The following is a 17,571-nucleotide window of genomic DNA, read 5'->3' on the forward strand; positions in this document are numbered from 1 at the left end:
TGCATGTCGCATCACTCTCCCCATTAGCACTTCATGGGGGCTCAGGCCTTTTTTTCGGTTTGGAATGCTTCTCAGACTCATCAGCACTAGGGGCAAAGCTTCTATCCAGTTCATTTTGGTGGAATCACACATCTTCACCAGTCTGGACTTGATCGTACCATTTATCTGTTCAACTAATCCAGAAGCCTCTGGATGATAGGCACAGTGCAGCCTTTGCTCCATTTTAAATGCTGTACAGAGTTCTTTTAGGATTTCGTTTGAGAAATGCCCACCTTGGTCTGTTTTAGTAGTCTCTGGAATTCCATACCTAGGTATCAGTTCCCTCAGTAATAGTTTGGCTACAGTTATGGCATCATTTTTCTTTGCTGGGAAAGCCTCCACCCACCTGGAAAACAGGCAAACTATGACCAGGACATATCTATATCCCTTGCACTTGGGCAATGTTATAAAGTCCGCCTGCATCCTGACAAAGGGACCTTCTGCCTTTCCAATGGTACTTTGCTCTACTACAGTCCTCTTTACTGCGTTGAATTGCTGGCACACTAGGCACCTCTGGCAAAGCCTTTCCGCTTGGTTCCTGAATTTTGAATTGTAGAACACCTTGTCAAACACACGACACATTGCATCCCTTCCCATATGTGTTGGTTCATGTATCATTCTGACCATGGGGTCTACCAGGCTGACTGGCAGTACAGGCATACCAGTTTAGCTCACCACCACACCATCATTCCTGATTCTGCATTCGTTCGTCCTCCATCTGTCCTTTTCTTCCCTGTCTGTTGCCTGTTGTAAGTTTCTCAATTCCTCCCATGTAGACACACTTTCAAACAACATCAGTTGGCAGCTGCTTCCACCACCCCATAATCCAATTTGGAGGGACATTTGGTGTCGGGCACAAAACTGGGCAATTTGGTCAGCGTATCGGTTTCCGGCTGTCACATCATCATTTCCAGATCTGTGAGCCGCACACGACCCCAGCCAATTCTTTGGGAAATTGAATTGCTTCCAGTAAGTTCTGTACCACCTTTCCATTTCGGATAGGGGTACCTGAGGAAGTCATGAATTCTCTTTGTAACCATAGTTGGCCGAAGTCATGAACAACCCCATAACAGTACTGGCTGTCGGTATAAACAGTTACTCTTTTGTTTTTCCCCCGTTTACAAGCTCTTGTCAATGCGATTAGTTCTGCTACTTGGGCAGATTTCACTTCGCATAGGTAAGATGCTTCCAGGGTTGTGGTCAATGTGACTACGGCATAGGCAGCACTCAGACCTCCATTCTCATGTCTTAAACATGAGCCATCCACAAACATCATAATATCCTCATCAAGTAAGGCTATTTCTCTGATATCAGGACGTGGCTTGGTGCTAAACTCAGTTAAATCTACGCAGTTATGCTCCATTTCATCCTCGGCTTCTACATCCAGAGGAATAGGCAACAGGGTTGCAGGGTTCAGGACATTGCACCGGGAAATGATTACATTCTCGGCACCCACTAGGATTCTCTCATATTTAGTCAGCCGACTAGGGGTGAGATACTGGGTCTTTGTTCGGGTCAGTAAGATCACAACAGAATGAGGAACATATACAGTGACAGGATGTCCCATGACAATGTTCTCACTCTGTTCTAGACTTACACAAGTAGCTGCTACTGCTTTCAGACATCCTGGTAATCCAGCAGCCACTGGATCTAAAGTGGCCGAAAAATAGGCCACGGGACGCCTGATCAGCCCATGTTCCTGGGTTAGGACTGAGAGCGCACAATTGTCTCTTGTGTCACAGAACAATTCAAAGTTCTTGGAATAGTCAGGCATTCCCAATGCAGGAGCTGAGCACAGACAATTTCGCAATTTTACCCAAGCGGACATGCTTTCATCATTCCACTTCACTGGATCTTCCACTCCCTTCTTGGTCATGTTTACCAACGGTTTTGCTAGAGCTGCGAATCCTACAATCCATTGTCTGCAGTATCCTACAACTCCTAGGAACATTCTCACTTCTTTCTGGGTCACGGGTAGGCCCATATTTTGAATTATCTTGATCCTTTCTGTAGTGACTTTTCGAATTCCTTTCTCTATCTGGTGCCCCAGATATTTTACTGAGTTTCTGCAGAACTGCAATTTGTCAGGCGAGACCTTATGTCCTCCCTTTCCTAGGTGATTTAACAAGGCAATAGTATCAGTGACACAGTCAGTTTGACTTTTAGACGCCACCAGAAGGTCATCTATGTATTGTACCAGAACAGACTCTCTTGGCAGTACTAACGACTCAAGGCATCTTTTTAGGATCTGGTTGAAAATCGATGGACTTTCGGTGTACCCCTGGGGGACACGATTCCAGACATAGATATGGCTGTCAAATTCAGAACTAAAAAGGAACTTGCTTTCTGGATGCAATGGGATGGAAAAGAATGCATGGCACAGATCAATGACAGTGAACCATTCCGCATCCCAAGGAATTTGGTATAGTATCACTGCGGGGTTGGGCACAATGGGACAGCAAGGTACAACAATTTGGTTTACCTTGCGCAGATCCTGCACTACCCGGTACTTTCCGCTAGGCTTTTTAATTCCAATTATGGGTGAATTACAGGGACTGCTCATTACTTCCTGTATTATGTTTGCTTCGAGCAACCGTTTTATTTCTGTTGCGACTCCAGCCTTCACTTCTGCACTCATCTTGTACTGCCGGGTTTTTGGATAAACAGCATTTGTTTTTATTGCTATTTTAACTGGGTCTACATTTGCCATTAAGCCTACATCTCTTCCAGTGAAATCCCAAACTTCAGGTACCACTTTTGACTGTAGTTCTTCAGGAAGATCTTCAATGGACAGGGGTCTAACTTCTGTATCTGGCCTTAGCAACATCAATTTGTACAGGCCATTTTCCTCTTTGGTCTGAATTTCGACGCCATTTGGTGTGCAAAATATGGTGCAATTCATTTTGCACAGCAAATCTCGTCCTAACAGGTTCACGGGACTGGAGTCACAGACCACGAATCTGTGCATGTCCTTGAAGTTCCCTATAGAAATCTCCATTGGTTCAGTTACTGGAGTACTGATTATCTGATTTGAAACACCCACTACTTGGATTGCTTCTCCCGAGAGGGGTAGGTTAGGAACATCCACTGTTCTCACAGTAGAACGAGTAGCACCAGTGTCCAACAGAAAGGTGACGTCTTTTCCCTCAACCTTTCCTTCAATATATGGTCCAGTCTGGTCTACCGGTAAGGAGGCGCCAAGCACGCACTCCTTGTCCTCCCCTCTCAGGCCCCGTCAATCTTGATCTTCACAGAGGAAGGAATCATTTAACAAATACTGTGGAATCGCTGCATTTCTTTCACTCTCTCCCTCCCATATCTCGGCCCTTTCATTCTGCTGACCCTGATTCTTATAATTCGGTCTAGGAGCGCGAGGCACTGGAGGTAGCTTTACCTGTTGCTGGTTCTTTCGTATCCCCTCTTTCTGCACCTGTGGATTTAAACCATTTACAGGGTCATTACCAGCCTGCAGATGTGGACACTCGTCTCTCCAATGCCCTATCTGACCGCACCCGTGGCAGGGGAACTTCTTCATAGCCTCCTCCCGATTCATTTTTACCCGGGGCTTCCCTCCTCCCCCAGCATTGGGATTTTGGGCATTATTAGCATTATTCATTTTACTTAACTGTTTTTCTTGCTGTTCAGCCAATTTCACTTGTGCCCACATCACCTTCTCCTTTAGGGCTTTCTTCTTATTTTCTATCTCATCCTCACAGTACTTGGCATACTTGAGGACATCATCTATGGGCTTGCCTTGCCAACTGATTTTATTATCTCGAATCCACTGGGATATTTCAGGCCTTAATCCTAACACGAATCTGTAACTGAAATGGGTCATGTCTTTCATGTCCACATTATCAATTCCACTGTAAGTTTTGAACACCTGCAGTAACCTTTCATAAAAGGAATGAACAGTTTCATCGCGCTCTTGGGTAGTTCTATCTATCCGAGTCCAATCAGTTTCTTTTGCGGGCACCTTTTTCTTTAGGTATTGTATGACTTGCTCATACTTCCTCATTACTTCAGCTGAGGGAGCTCCGGTTCTAGGGTCTCTTGCATATTCATCATTGGGCCAATCAATTTCGATTTTGCAATCTGTCCACAAATCTACAGGCACCACAATGTCGAAAAACCCATCCAGGTCTTTTAAAAGGCATTTCTGAACTTTAATGAAGCGCTCAACCTGTCTGTACCAGTCAACTGGTTTCTCCCGCAATTTTGGAAAGTCATTTGTAAATGACACAATGTCTTGTCGGGACCAAGGGACATGGACATATTTTCCCCCCGGCACCTCTCTCATGGGACACAATTTTTCTGCTGGTTCTACCTCTTTTAGTAAGTATTCTGAACCCTTTGGATTAGCCTTACTCTCTTCTTTCTTTTTCGCCCATCGGGTTTTCCATTTTTCTACATTTCCCCAATTCTGGAGGACTTTCAGTAATTCTTTTATCTGGATCTGTTTTCCTACCATGTTCATGTTCTCTAGGTCTTTGTCAGAAAAATCTGCTCTGTAGGGTTTCTTAAGGACTTTGGATCGACTAATATCTATTCCCATATCAGTGGCTGTGTCCATCAATCTCTCATGTAGCAATCTAGTGCTTCGGGTAAGGTTTTTGCTGATAAACAGTAACTCGTCTTCACTAAAGGAGTTTAACCGATCTAATCCTACATTACCAGCCACCAGTTCCTCTATTTCTATCCTTAGTCTATAGATTTCTAAGGGTTTCGGTTGGGGTGTGGTCTCTTTTTCCAACTCTTTGGTCCATCTGTCCAATTCCTCTGGAGATACTACTGTGGCACTCCTGACCCCAGAGGTGCTTTCAATCATTACCTCTTTTGTCCTACTCTGACTTCTTGCCCTTGGCACACTGGTTCTAAGTTCCCTTATGGGCAGATCCATTAAGACCACTGACTCACATTCGCTTTATTGATCATCATCTATGAGCGTCTCTTTTCTCGGGAGCAGAACACTAGGAGTTTGCATATTCGGGGTTATAACAGGAGTCCGTGGACTGGCCAGTCTATCCCCGTAAAGAGGAATGGCTGGACCTATAGTTACTGGGATAGTCAGTGAATCTGGATGAGGATGTATCTGGGCTATGGTTCGAATTAAATCATCTCGCTGCCTGGATAGGGCTTCCTTCTCTCGCTCACGCAAAGCCCTTTCTGCGGAATTGTCATGCACCACTTGGGGTACCAAAGGAGGGGAAATATTCGGGGCTGTTGGAGTAACCAACCGAGGTGGGTCTTCTCCAAACGGACGGTAATTCGGGACTGTAGAACTAGGTCTGCAAAACCCGTCCCCATCACTGGTTTTACTGTCCGTACCCATTCCATCTGTTTCACTATCCCTCCGACATCTTGGATATTTAGAAAACGGGTTTGTGGAACTCAAAGGCTCTGACTCTGCAACATAGGGAGGGGGTTTTTTCATCAACAAATCTTCTAGGTGTTCATCTTCAGAGTCCCCCACAGCCATTAAGTGATGGGTTTTCTCTGTACGTTTCCCTTTCCCTGGTTCCGGTGCCCCCATCATTGGAAACAATCCCTCAACCATCATATTCTGCCTCCACTGTTTCATTTTCTGCTCTTTGGTTCCTTTTGGCAATTTTGGATACCATCTACTCAAACCCTTATCCATTCTGGGCCTGTCTCTTTCCAGAGCCTCAATCTCCCATTCCTCTAGTGCATCGTACTGTGTTAATCTGGGTCTGGGGTGTAATTCATTCATTCGATTCCTCAGGTTAAACAGGATTCTGCCATTAATAGGAAATGCCAGAACTCCTTCATCTGCAGTATACTTTACCCAATTTTCTAACCATACGCAAGTATGATACCCCTTATCAAACATCATGAAAGAGGCGGGTGTATCTGGTGGAGGAATGATCACACCCTCCCTAGTCCTAATAGGCTGGTCTTTCTTGAAATAATTCTTCATTTTGTCAGCAAGAGACATCTTCCTCCTAACTCCGTACATTTTGTTTGGTCTACCTCGTAAAATCTGTTCCTTATAGAAGCCTAAGTACTGTGGATTAGGTATAAACTCAGGATACCACATACACCTTTCCAAACTCTTCTCAAGCTCCTGTTGATTAATTTTGTTTACTTTTGTGCTTCCAATGCTAACGCGACTTCTATCTTGCTGTAACCAATCAACGCTGTGACTTCAAAAAGCCTTGTCCAATGGGTGCGCGGCCTTTCTCGAGACAAGGTCTCACGCTCCGGCACTCACCCCTCCCTTACAACTTCAGCTCCACTACACGCCCGCTGTCTCGACCAATACCAGCGCGGCACGAAGTGACGTCAGGGCAGTCCTCCGACTGACTCCCTCCTTCACAAGGTAACGGAAACTTTGAATTTTTCCTAAAGTGCGAGTGCAAATTTTAGTGAACAACATGCAACGTTCGCCGCAGTGTCTGAGTGTTCTAAATAGAAAGAAAATTTTCCTCTCACTACAAGTAAACCTCTTCTGTCTACTTTTCATTCACTCCGGATAGACTTCTCTGTCTAACCTCCCACACGAGCAATATAGAACCTGCTACTCCTCTGACTCATCCACTTCTTTCCGGGATATATACTAAGTCAGGCTTTCACCAGCGGACTACCTTGCTTACCAGTCAAGCCTCGGAGACCCTATTACTCCTTCCGTATGTGCCCCTTGTTAGGAGATATCACAATGAAAGTTTCACTAAAGGACTCGTTGCTATCATTCATTCAGATATAAAAGACCCTAATTAGTGCTTCCGGTCCTTCCTAACCATGCACTAATGACTCACGACATGCGACCTCATCAGCTAACCGGATTCTGCTCACCGTTAGCTATAGACTTCCCCGGGGATTCGGACTACACTGAACACTTACAAACAATTTCTGTTAATGTAACATAGAACACTTATAGCAGCAATACAAAATTCATATATATATATATATCAAACCCTTTAAAACATTTGCGCAATATTTGAAGACATACAAAAAAGATTTTAGCAGCACATTTTACTTTCACGGTTTGTTTATTAACTATCTTGTCTACCTATCTTAACTAGTCCTAACCATATTACTGCTACCAGAGAGTTACTGATAGAGCGCGTAGGTCACCCGGGTCATTAGATGACCAATTTCCACGCACTGGGCCCTGGTGTGCATGTAATGACAGAACTTTTCATGAACCAGGTGAAACCTTTACCACGCTACTATGAGTAATTCGGGGGGGGTGTCACTTACACCACTTACTATACATGTACCTGACTTACCCCAGGCACATTACTCCTGATGGACCAGGAGCTAGCAGTGGACAGGTAACAAGATTCCTAAAAGAGTAGAAATACCTTTCACATTTAATACTTTAATGACATTTATTTTGTAAAATGACCACAGACACCTGATGAGGTTTAAAGTTTTATATAGGAAGTTTCAGAATGAATATGCCAGTATAATGAGGCAAATACAAATCAATATATCAATTATTAATATTAAAGCCACAATGTAACTATGGATAAGGGCAAGTACCATTAGAGTAGTTGGGAACACTACAGGGTATGAGCATTTAGAAAACACGCTATTCAGCACAAGTTTTAAACTAAGGAAAAGGACGTGAGGAGGGCCTAATATGTGCACTAATATTCTCAAACCTAATCCCTAGATCTTATGCTATTCTTACTAAGTTCACGGCAATCATGCTAAAGGGAAGGGTAAAATGGAACACACTAAAATATTATGACAGTTTGATAATATCCTATAGGTGGGGAGAGAAGTGGAACATCACTAATAAACAATTGCATATAATTTGCTTTCAGAGGTGATAGAGCAATATCACAGGCAAGGGAGCTTTATTAAGAAGAGAAGAAAGAGTATAGTCAGTCAGACACCCACAGAGGATATTTACCTAGAACGAGAATGATGAATAACCCTGGCCACGGGTCAGTTGGGACAAGGCGGGGACAAGGACCCTCAAGGATTGGAATACCAGAAAGCGAGCAGGTACAGCTCGTGGACAGTCAGGACAGGATACCCCTCAGGTTTGGATCAGGACTGGGCTCACCAAGGTACGGCCAACACCCACAGCTTAGGATGCAACGCCTGCGTTACCCCCTCTCTGCAAGTAATCCGCCAGTAACCCCGATTGGGTTTTCGAATTTCCCAGCAAAGTGCTCCGCCAGCACTTAAGACTATTTCCACCCCTTCTAGCTTTGTAGAAAATACGGGCAGAGTGCTCCGCAGCACTCTGTATCAATCACCTATAGAGTTCGTAGGGTCAGTGACAGGTCTGCTACTCGGACAAGTCGGACAATTTTTCTAAGCTACACTAAGCTAGTTATACTGTTTTGGGACCCCTAGACCACCCACAAATGTTGCAAGTGACAAATTTCCCACGTTATGATTGGTCAGGAGAGGTGACTTTGTCATTGTCACCACCTATAATTCAGTGTTCTCATCATGAATATTCAATTTTGCATACCCGCCCCTTGGGTTCACGTTCCCAGGCATAGGAATATAGAAAACAATGAGAGAGTACAGTATATAGAAACATTGTTGCATAGTCAAGGTAGACTGCAGCATCTTCTAGGTAGGTTCTCAGGCGCATCGAGCTTCGGGAGCCAGCTGGCTGGTTTCAGCTTCTGCGCAGTGGGGTTTCTCCCATGTCACGTGACAGGGTTTAGAAGAGCTTCAATATGGAGCGGCTCCCCGTCCCCAGGCCCATAGATACGCGGTACATGAAAAGTAAGCGAGAACAAATTAGAATCAAACGTAAAAATGATTACACTGTATACCGTAAAAATGCTTCACTGCACCCCTTACTTTATAATATCTATAGCATTAAGGTTTAGTGCAAAAAGACAGATAGGCAGAAGCAGCGATGGCAAGCAGAGAGCATGGTTAGAGACAAGCGGCCATGTTTGCAACAATGCGCATGTGCAACAGTATCCCTCCAAAATGCGAGTGCGTCACATCACATGGGTATGACCGACGCATGCGCAGATTGGATTTCTGCGAAGCAGCCATTTCCGTAGTGCAAGCATGGTTAGGATGAAAAGACACACAGGCAAGCCTCCTAGGGACACCCGCGTGTTGGGGAAAATGCTAAATATATGACGGACAGGTTGAATTAATATTATTACAAGTTAGGCGAGGTTCTTGATTAAGAGCAAGTCGCTTTACGTGCAAATCCTTGCTCCATCAGAGGCAGCACACCCACTGAACACATTTTGGATGTAAAAGGAACCCCGAGCGCTGGACGCCGGAGATATATAGGCACAACCTGCCTTGGACTAATCTAACCAACAGATCAAGATGAAATACGTCTGACACAGGCCATTGGTTGTGAACAAGTTGTCGTGCTGTCACAGAAGTCAGGGTGGAACTTCATAGAAGGCCACACACTAGTTGTTTTTAGTCCTGAGTAAAAAGACCCCCCTAGACGATTTAACTTTCGCAATAGTCTTTGGGGTCGAAACGTCAACGCTTATTTTCAAATACGAATGATCACCCGGAACAATGGAATAACCAGATTAATTTTGGAACTGGGTTCATACATAGATAACATACTTCACACTTTGTCTAAATGTGTTTTTTGAATTCATATTGATGTGTCTTTTGTATATTGTGTTGTGATATATATATTTACTGTTCTGTATTCACTTCACATTTCACTTTATATGTAATTGTATAATGTTTATCTGTGTGTGCATAAATTTGTTCCTTTTGCATACACAATTTATATACATTTTCTACAACTCTGAAAGCAATACATGATTTCTTTTTATTTAATTTTGGGTTTGGATGTAACTAAAATACTAAAAATGTTTCACCAAAGGGCAGTTCTATCAAGAGAGAAGGTCACTAATTGAATTTACGTTTTTAGGCTCTGTTGAAGCTAATTAGTGGCCGACCACTTTTCCATTAAAACAAATAGAACACAGTCCCTATCTCTATAATTAAGAATACGGACTATGATGGCCCTTCGGGGTGCTCTGGGCCAAGGGGGCCCACCAACGCACAATGTGCTCTCTCAACAGCAAAGAATGGCAATAGGCCCACTGGCCTCAGGGTCTCCCGGATCCATCGTTTGACAAATGCATCCGTTCACTCCACCCTCTCCAGAAACCCCAGCAGGTGGAAGTTGCTACGACGGGATCTTCACTTGGCATCTTCCGCTGTGGCCTCCAGTGCTGTAGTTTAGAGGTGACGGCAACCAGTTCTTGTTTAAGTGCCTCATCCTCCGATTGTAGCTCCAAATGGACCCATCCGCTTCTTGGACCTTGTCGGACACCTTCAGGAGATCAGTACAAAGGAGGTTTACCTCCAGGGCCCCCCTCTCAATCTTACCCTCCAGAGCCACTCTGGACCCCTGCACAATGCCAGGAGCTCTGCCCTTGATGGCTCCTTCATTGATGAGTGTTAGACGGACCGGGAGGGTCGGCCGAGGATAAGGGGAGAGGTCTCCGGGGAGAGCCGTCTCCAGCGATCGTACAGACAAGTAACTTCCCCCCCACAGACGGACACCACACAAGGGTAAAGTTCAACGAGACTTTATAGGCAATTCTTTAAGGTTACGATGGAATGGTACAAGGAGGTCTGGACTCAGGGGTCCCCTCGGTTCTGGTCTCTGGCTTGGGAAAAGGGTAGCGGGACAGTCTTGTTACCAAAAGATGAAACTAGCTCTCAATCCTCGAGCTCGGCGTTCTAGATGATCGGGCCGCGGCGGAGCCAGCAGGTCCCGAGATGGACGAAGGAAACGACGGTCCGCGGCGGAGCCAGCAGGTCCCGATGAAGATGGTGAATGCAAACGGTCCGCGGCCACGCCAGCAGGTCCCGACGACGATGAAGGATATGAAGGTTACGAAGGTTGCGGCAGCGCCAGCAGGCAAGACGATGGTGCACGAGACAGAGCTATGGCAGCGCCAGTAGTCCGTCAAGGATGAGTTCTTCTCTGCGTCTCTCGACTCCAAGATACAACTGCCTTCCTGCTCTGGAGCTGCCCCAGTTATAGGGCTGGTGCCCTTTGATGTCCGGACCCTCGCACTTGGAGGTCGGGAGGTCCGGGATGAGGGAGTCCAGACACCCAGCAGGGGGGTGGAGCCAGCGCCCGGGGAGGCGATGGGCGAGCGGCACCTGGCGGGGGAGAGCCATCGACACCTCTTTCCCCCAGTGACTTGCCAAGTAGCCCGCTCACCTCCTGGGTGGATGGTGGTGCCGGGATGTCTGAGACCTGGCCAGGCCCAGGGTTGAGGTCGATCTGGGGCCAGGCGGCCTCGTGGTGGAGTGTCCAAGATGGCGCCCAGGATGGGCGTGCAGGCCGGCAGTGGATCAGGCCCACGAGGTCGACATGTTCGAGGGTAGGGGTCCCGGAGGGGACGGAGGACGTGTAATGGTGGTGTGTGGTACCTGCGTGACCGGGCTCGGGCCTGGTCGGGCCGGGGGAGAGTGGCCCTTCATGTGGCCTGTCCAACATGCGTCCCCCCCAGCTGAAGGCGGGGAGAGTTACCCATCCTCTTGGGGACTCTCCTCGTCGAGGCGGAAGAACCGGGACAGGCCATCCGCGTTGGCGTGATCTGGCCCAGGCCGATGTTCAACTGTGAAGTCCATCCCTTGGAGGGAGATGGACCAACGTAGTAACTTCGGGTTTTCTCCCCGCATCTGCATCAGCCACTGCAGGGGTCGGTGGTCGGTCTGCACCCGAAAGTGTGTGCCAAAGAGGTAGGGCCGGAGTTTCTTGAGGGCCCATACCACGGCGAAGGCCTCCCTCTCAATGGTGCTCCAGCGTTGTTCTCGTGGTAGGAGTCGCCTGCTGATGAAGGCCACTGGCTGATCAAGGCCTTCGGTGTTCACTTGAGACAGGACTGCCCCGATGCCATGGTCGGAGGCATCCGTCTGGACGACGAACTCCCGGCTGTAGTCGGGGGCCTGGAGCACAGGGGCGGAACACATGGCGGCTTTCAATTGTTCGAATGCTGTTTGACACTCTGGGGTCCAGTTGACTGCCTTGGGTTGATTTTTTGACGTGAGTTCCGTGAGGGGACCCACTATAGTACCATAGTCTTTCACGAACCTTCGGTAGTAGCCCGTGAGGCCCAGGAAGGCTCGTACCTCAGTCTGGGTGATGGGGGGCTGCCAGGACTGGATGGCGGCAATTTTGAGCTGCAGAGGGGCCACCAGGCCGCTTCCCACCTGGTGTCCGAGGTAGGTTACAGACCCTTGACCAATTTGACATTTGCTGGCCTTGATCGTGAGGCCAGCTCGCTGAAGGGCTTGTAGCACGGCTCGGAGGTGGCGGAGGTGCTCGGTCCAATGGTGGCTGTATACAGCGATGTCATCTAGGTAGGCGGCGCTGAACCCTTCGAGCCCCGCCAGGACTTGATTGACGAGTCGCTGAAAGGTTGCTGGGGCATTCTTCATGCCAAAGGGCATGACCTTGAAATGGTAATGGCCATCGGGGGTGGAAAAGGCAGAACGTTCTTGGGCCCGGGGTGTGAGGCCGATTTGCCAGTAGCCCGCCGTCAGGTCGAAAATACTGAGGTAGCGGGCAGCTCCCATGCGGTCGATTAGTTCATCTGCCCGGGGGATGGGATGTGCGTCTGTTCTGGTGACCGCATTTAAGCCCCGGTAGTCGACGCAGAACCGGAGTTCCGGCGTGGTGCCAGGGGCGGCTGCTTTGGGGACCAGTACTACAGGACTGGCCCAGGGGCTATCTGAGGGCTCGATGACCCCGAGCGTGAGCATTCTTGCTACCTCTTCCTGGATGCAGGCCCGTACCCGATCTGGCACGCGGTAGGCCCGGTGGCGGGTAGGGGGGCTGTCCCCTGTGTCCACATCGTGCACACACCAGGAAGTGACACCTGGGGCGAGGGAGAACAGGCTGGCGAACTGTGACAGGAGGACTCGACACTCCTGGTGTTGCTCTCGGGTGAGGGCCTCCGAGAGTCGGACCCCATCCACGGAGCCGTCTTTCTCCTGAGTCCGTAGGAGGTCAGGGAGGGGCTCGGAGTCCTCTTCAGCCCCATTGTCTGTGGCCATCAGGAGGCTGAGTTCTGAACGCACAAAGTGGGGTTTCAGTCTGTTAGCGTGGAGGACCCGGAGGGGGTTCCGGGGAGATTCCATGTCGATGAGATAGGTGGCAGGACCCTTGCGCTCGACTACTTTGAAGGGCCCTGTCCACTTGTCTTGCAGGGCGCAGGGTTCGGTGGGGGACATCACCCATACCTGTTTCCCAGGTTCAAATTCGATGGAGGAGGCATTCCGGTCATACCACTTTTTCATGTCCTCTTGACTGGCCTCTAGGTTGGCTTTTGCCAGCTCTCGGAACTGCCGGGTCTGGTTGCGGAGGGTTAGGAGGTATCGGAAAACATCTGGTGGGTTCTTTAGAGGGGGCATCTCCCAGCCTTCCTTGACTAGGCTGAGCGGCCCCCGCACTGGGTGTCCATATAGTAGTTCAAACGGGCTGAAGCCCAGGGACTTCTGGGGAACCTCTCGATAGGCGAAGAGGAGGCACGGCAGCAGCACGTCCCACTGGCGACGGGGGGGCTCTTCCAACCCCCCGATCATCCCTTTGAGTGTGCGGTTGAACCGCTCAACGAGTCCGTTTCCTTGAGGGTGATAGGGGGTCGTGAATCGGTAGGTAACCCCGCACTGTTGCCAGAGGGACTTCATATATTTAGAAATAAAGTTCGTGCCTCTGTCGCTGACGACTTCTCGGGGGAAGCCCACACGGGAGAAGATCCCCAACAGAGCCCGGCCGACTACCGGGGCTGTCACAGTTCGCAGGGGAACAGCCTCGGGGTAGCGGGTGGCGTGGTCCACTAGCACCAGGATGAATCGATGGCCTTGTTTGGTGCGCGGGTCCAGGGGTCCCACGATGTCTATCCCGACCCTCTCGAACGGGGTGGTGACCACGGGAAAAGGTTGCAGGGGGGCTTTTAGTTTGCGGCCGCTCTTTCCACTGGCTTGGCACGTGGGGCAAGATCGGCAATGCTGGTGTACATCGTTCCTCATTTTGGGCCAGAAGAAGTGGGTCACCAGACGACTATAAGTTTTATCTTGACCCAGGTGTCCCGCCAGGGGGACATCGTGGGCCAGGTTTAGCAGAAAGTCTCTAAAACGGAGGGGCACCACCAGTACTCGGCTAGCCCCCAGCTCCGCGATTCTTTGCTCACTGTACAGCAGTTCATTGTCCCAGTAGACCCAGTGCATTCCGGAGGTATCCCCTGCACTTTGGGCGAGCGCTTGTTGGCGGAGTCCCTCGAGGGAGGGACAGGTCTTCTGTTCTTGGCGAAATTGTTCTTGCGTGGGCCCCCCCTCTTGAGGCCACTGGTCGATGTTAGCGAGGTCTGGAGGTTGAGCTGGTTCTGGGGGGACGTCACGGTCGGTGGTTTCGGCTGGGGCGACCGGAGGCGGTGGCGCCGGCCATTCGGGTTCCTCTGGGCGGGGGGTGGCACGGGCGGCCATGGACCGGGTGGTGACGCACGCCCAGTCCGGGACGCCTAACATCCCCAGGTGTTCTCTTCGTTCTACGGCTGCCCACGGAGAGCTTTCAAGGTCATTCCCCAGGAGGCAGTCTACGGGGGCATCGTCTCGGACCGTTACCTTTAACATGCCCGAGACCCCTCCCCATTCGAAGGGGACGCAGGCCATCCGACACAGACTTTCCGAGTTATCGGCTGAACGTACAGGGCAGAGAATGTTCGGTAGATATTGTTCTGGGGTCACCAGGTGACAGCGGACGGCTGTTACACTGGCCCCAGTGTCACGAAGGGCTTCGGCCCGGCGTCCATTGATGCTCACCCATTGGCTGTACTTCTGGGTGTTAGCGGGTAGGGGGACCCGCGGAACCATGTCTCTCCCCCCTAAGCAGGCTAGAGCCATGGCGGCTGGCTCCCATTCTTGGTGTTCCTGTTCATATTCCTCCTGTTCCTCTGAGATCTGTTCCTCCCCCAGAGCAGCAGCGGCTACTTGGCGGGGTCTTGGGCTCTGGTACTGGGGGCAGTTTGGGTCGTTTGCATAGTGTCCGATTCGTTGGCATCGATGGCACGTAACATTGGCTCGATATCCCGGTCGCGCCGGGGTGCTGCCCCGGTTGGCCGGGGGGGTGGTGCTGGTAGCGGGGGCGACCGGAACGTTGTCTCTTCCGCGCCCTTGGCCTCCTCCTCCTCCTCGGGGACGGTGTTGACCACTGTTGTTCCGGTTTTGTTCGTAGGACCCATTTCGACCCACTCTGGTGATTTCCCACCGGTCAGCTTCGGCTGCGAGCTGCCGGGGATCCGTTAACTTGCTGTCGAGGAGGTGCTGGCGGAGTTCAATGAAGCAATTGTTCGACAGATGCTCCCAGACCATAAGATTGAACAGTTGTTCGTAGGTTGTGACCTTGCTTCCTTTGATCCAGCCTTCGAAGGCTCGGCTAAAGTAGTTTACATAGTCCACCCAAGTTGTACCCGGGATGCGGGTGCAGTCTCGGAACCTCTGACGGTACATCTCGGGTGTGAGGCCATAGCGGGTGAGGAGTGCAGCTTTCATATGGTCATAGGAGGTCATCTGGTGGTCCGGGAGTTGCAGCAGGGCGTCGCGGCCCTCATTGAGGAATCTCCCCCATAGACCGGCTCCCCAATCGCTTCTATCGATCCGGTGTGCAGTCATAGCGATTTCATAGGCCTTAAACCATTGCTGGATGTCGTCCTCTCGGAAGTACTCTCGGACGACATCCTTGGGGATGTGTACCTTTTTCTCTGTTGCCCCTGGGGTGTGGGGTTGCTCGGACACCCCTACTTCTTTATTCTGCTTGCGTAGGTCGATCTCCGCTAATTTCCGCTCATGCTCATATGCCAGTTTCTTTTCCTCGAGCTCCCTTTGTCTCTGTTTCTCCTCTCTTTCTTCTCGGAGACGCAGGTGCTCTAAGTTGATTTTTTGTTCGGCCAATTTAAGTTCAATGTCCATTTTGAGCCGGGCCATTTCCAGCTCGTGTAGTCGGGTTTTCTCTCGTTCCTGGATCTCGTCTTGCGAGAGACCCTTTCTTTGCTCCTCGGGGGCCGTGGTGGTTTTTGCTGCGATGCTTTGATCCGAGGTTCCGGCAGCCCCGGTTTCTGCCCAAGATTCTAGGGCCTGCTTAAAATCGTCTTTGGTACTTAGTCCGGTGGTAGCGATACCTAGTTCGATGCAGAACTGTTTTAGTTCACGATGGCTGTACTCGTCCAATTTCTCCATCTGGAATTTCTCCGTTGATCCGCTTTCTTTAGTTGACATCGTGATTCGCCGTGGGGTGAGCTACTCTCTGTACGGTTATGCGGTGATTCGGATCGCGCCGCTGGCCACCAATGTTAGACGGACCGGGAGGGTCGGCCGAGGATAAGGGGAGAGGTCTCCGGGGAGAGCCGTCTCCAGCGATCGTACAGACAAGTAACTTCCCCCCCACAGACGGACACCACACAAGGGTAAAGTTCAACGAGACTTTATAGGCAATTCTTTAAGGTTACGATGGAATGGTACAAGGAGGTCTGGACTCAGGGGTCCCCTCGGTTCTGGTCTCTGGCTTGGGAAAAGGGTAGCGGGACAGTCTTGTTACCAAAAGATGAAACTAGCTCTCAATCCTCGAGCTCGGCGTTCTAGATGATCGGGCCGCGGCGGAGCCAGCAGGTCCCGAGATGGACGAAGGAAACGACGGTCCGCGGCGGAGCCAGCAGGTCCCGATGAAGATGGTGAATGCAAACGGTCTGCGGCCACGCCAGCAGGTCCCGACGACGATGAAGGATATGAAGGTTACGAAGGTTGCGGCAGCGCCAGCAGGCAAGACGATGGTGCACGAGACAGAGCTATGGCAGCGCCAGTAGTCCGTCAAGGATGAGTTCTTCTCTGCGTCTCTCGACTCCAAGATACAACTGCCTTCCTGCTCTGGAGCTGCCCCAGTTATAGGGCTGGTGCCCTTTGATGTCCGGACCCTCGCACTTGGAGGTCGGGAGGTCCGGGATGAGGGAGTCCAGACACCCAGCAGGGGGGTGGAGCCAGCGCCCGGGGAGGCGATGGGCGAGCGGCACCTGGCGGGGGAGAGCCATCGACACCTCTTTCCCCCAGTGACTTGCCAAGTAGCCCGCTCACCTCCTGGGTGGATGGTGGTGCCGGGATGTCTGAGACCTGGCCAGGCCCAGGGTTGAGGTCGATCTGGGGCCAGGCGGCCTCGTGGTGGAGTGTCCAAGATGGCGCCCAGGATGGGCGCGCAGGCCGGCAGTGGATCAGGCCCACGAGGTCGACATGTTCGAGGGTAGGGGTCCCGGAGGGGACGGAGGACGTGTAATGGTGGTGTGTGGTACCTGCGTGACCGGGCTCGGGCCTGGTCGGGCCGGGGGAGAGTGGCCCTTCATGTGGCCTGTCCAACAATGAGTCTAATATCTAATGACAAATCTACCTGGGCTCCCCCTTGCCGTGTCAGGTGCTGCGTGGTGTACTGTTCCTTTGTGTTACCCTGCGGAGCCCCCGCCTGTTTATTCCTGCCCATGTGTCATCAAGTCACCACTCCATCAGAAACCGTTACGTGAGAAAATGGGCTCTGTCCCC

The sequence above is a fragment of the Lissotriton vulgaris genome, chromosome 11 (genome assembly GCF_964263255.1).
Source record: "Lissotriton vulgaris chromosome 11, aLisVul1.2, whole genome shotgun sequence".
NCBI classification, from domain to species: Eukaryota; Metazoa; Chordata; class Amphibia; order Caudata; family Salamandridae; genus Lissotriton; species Lissotriton vulgaris.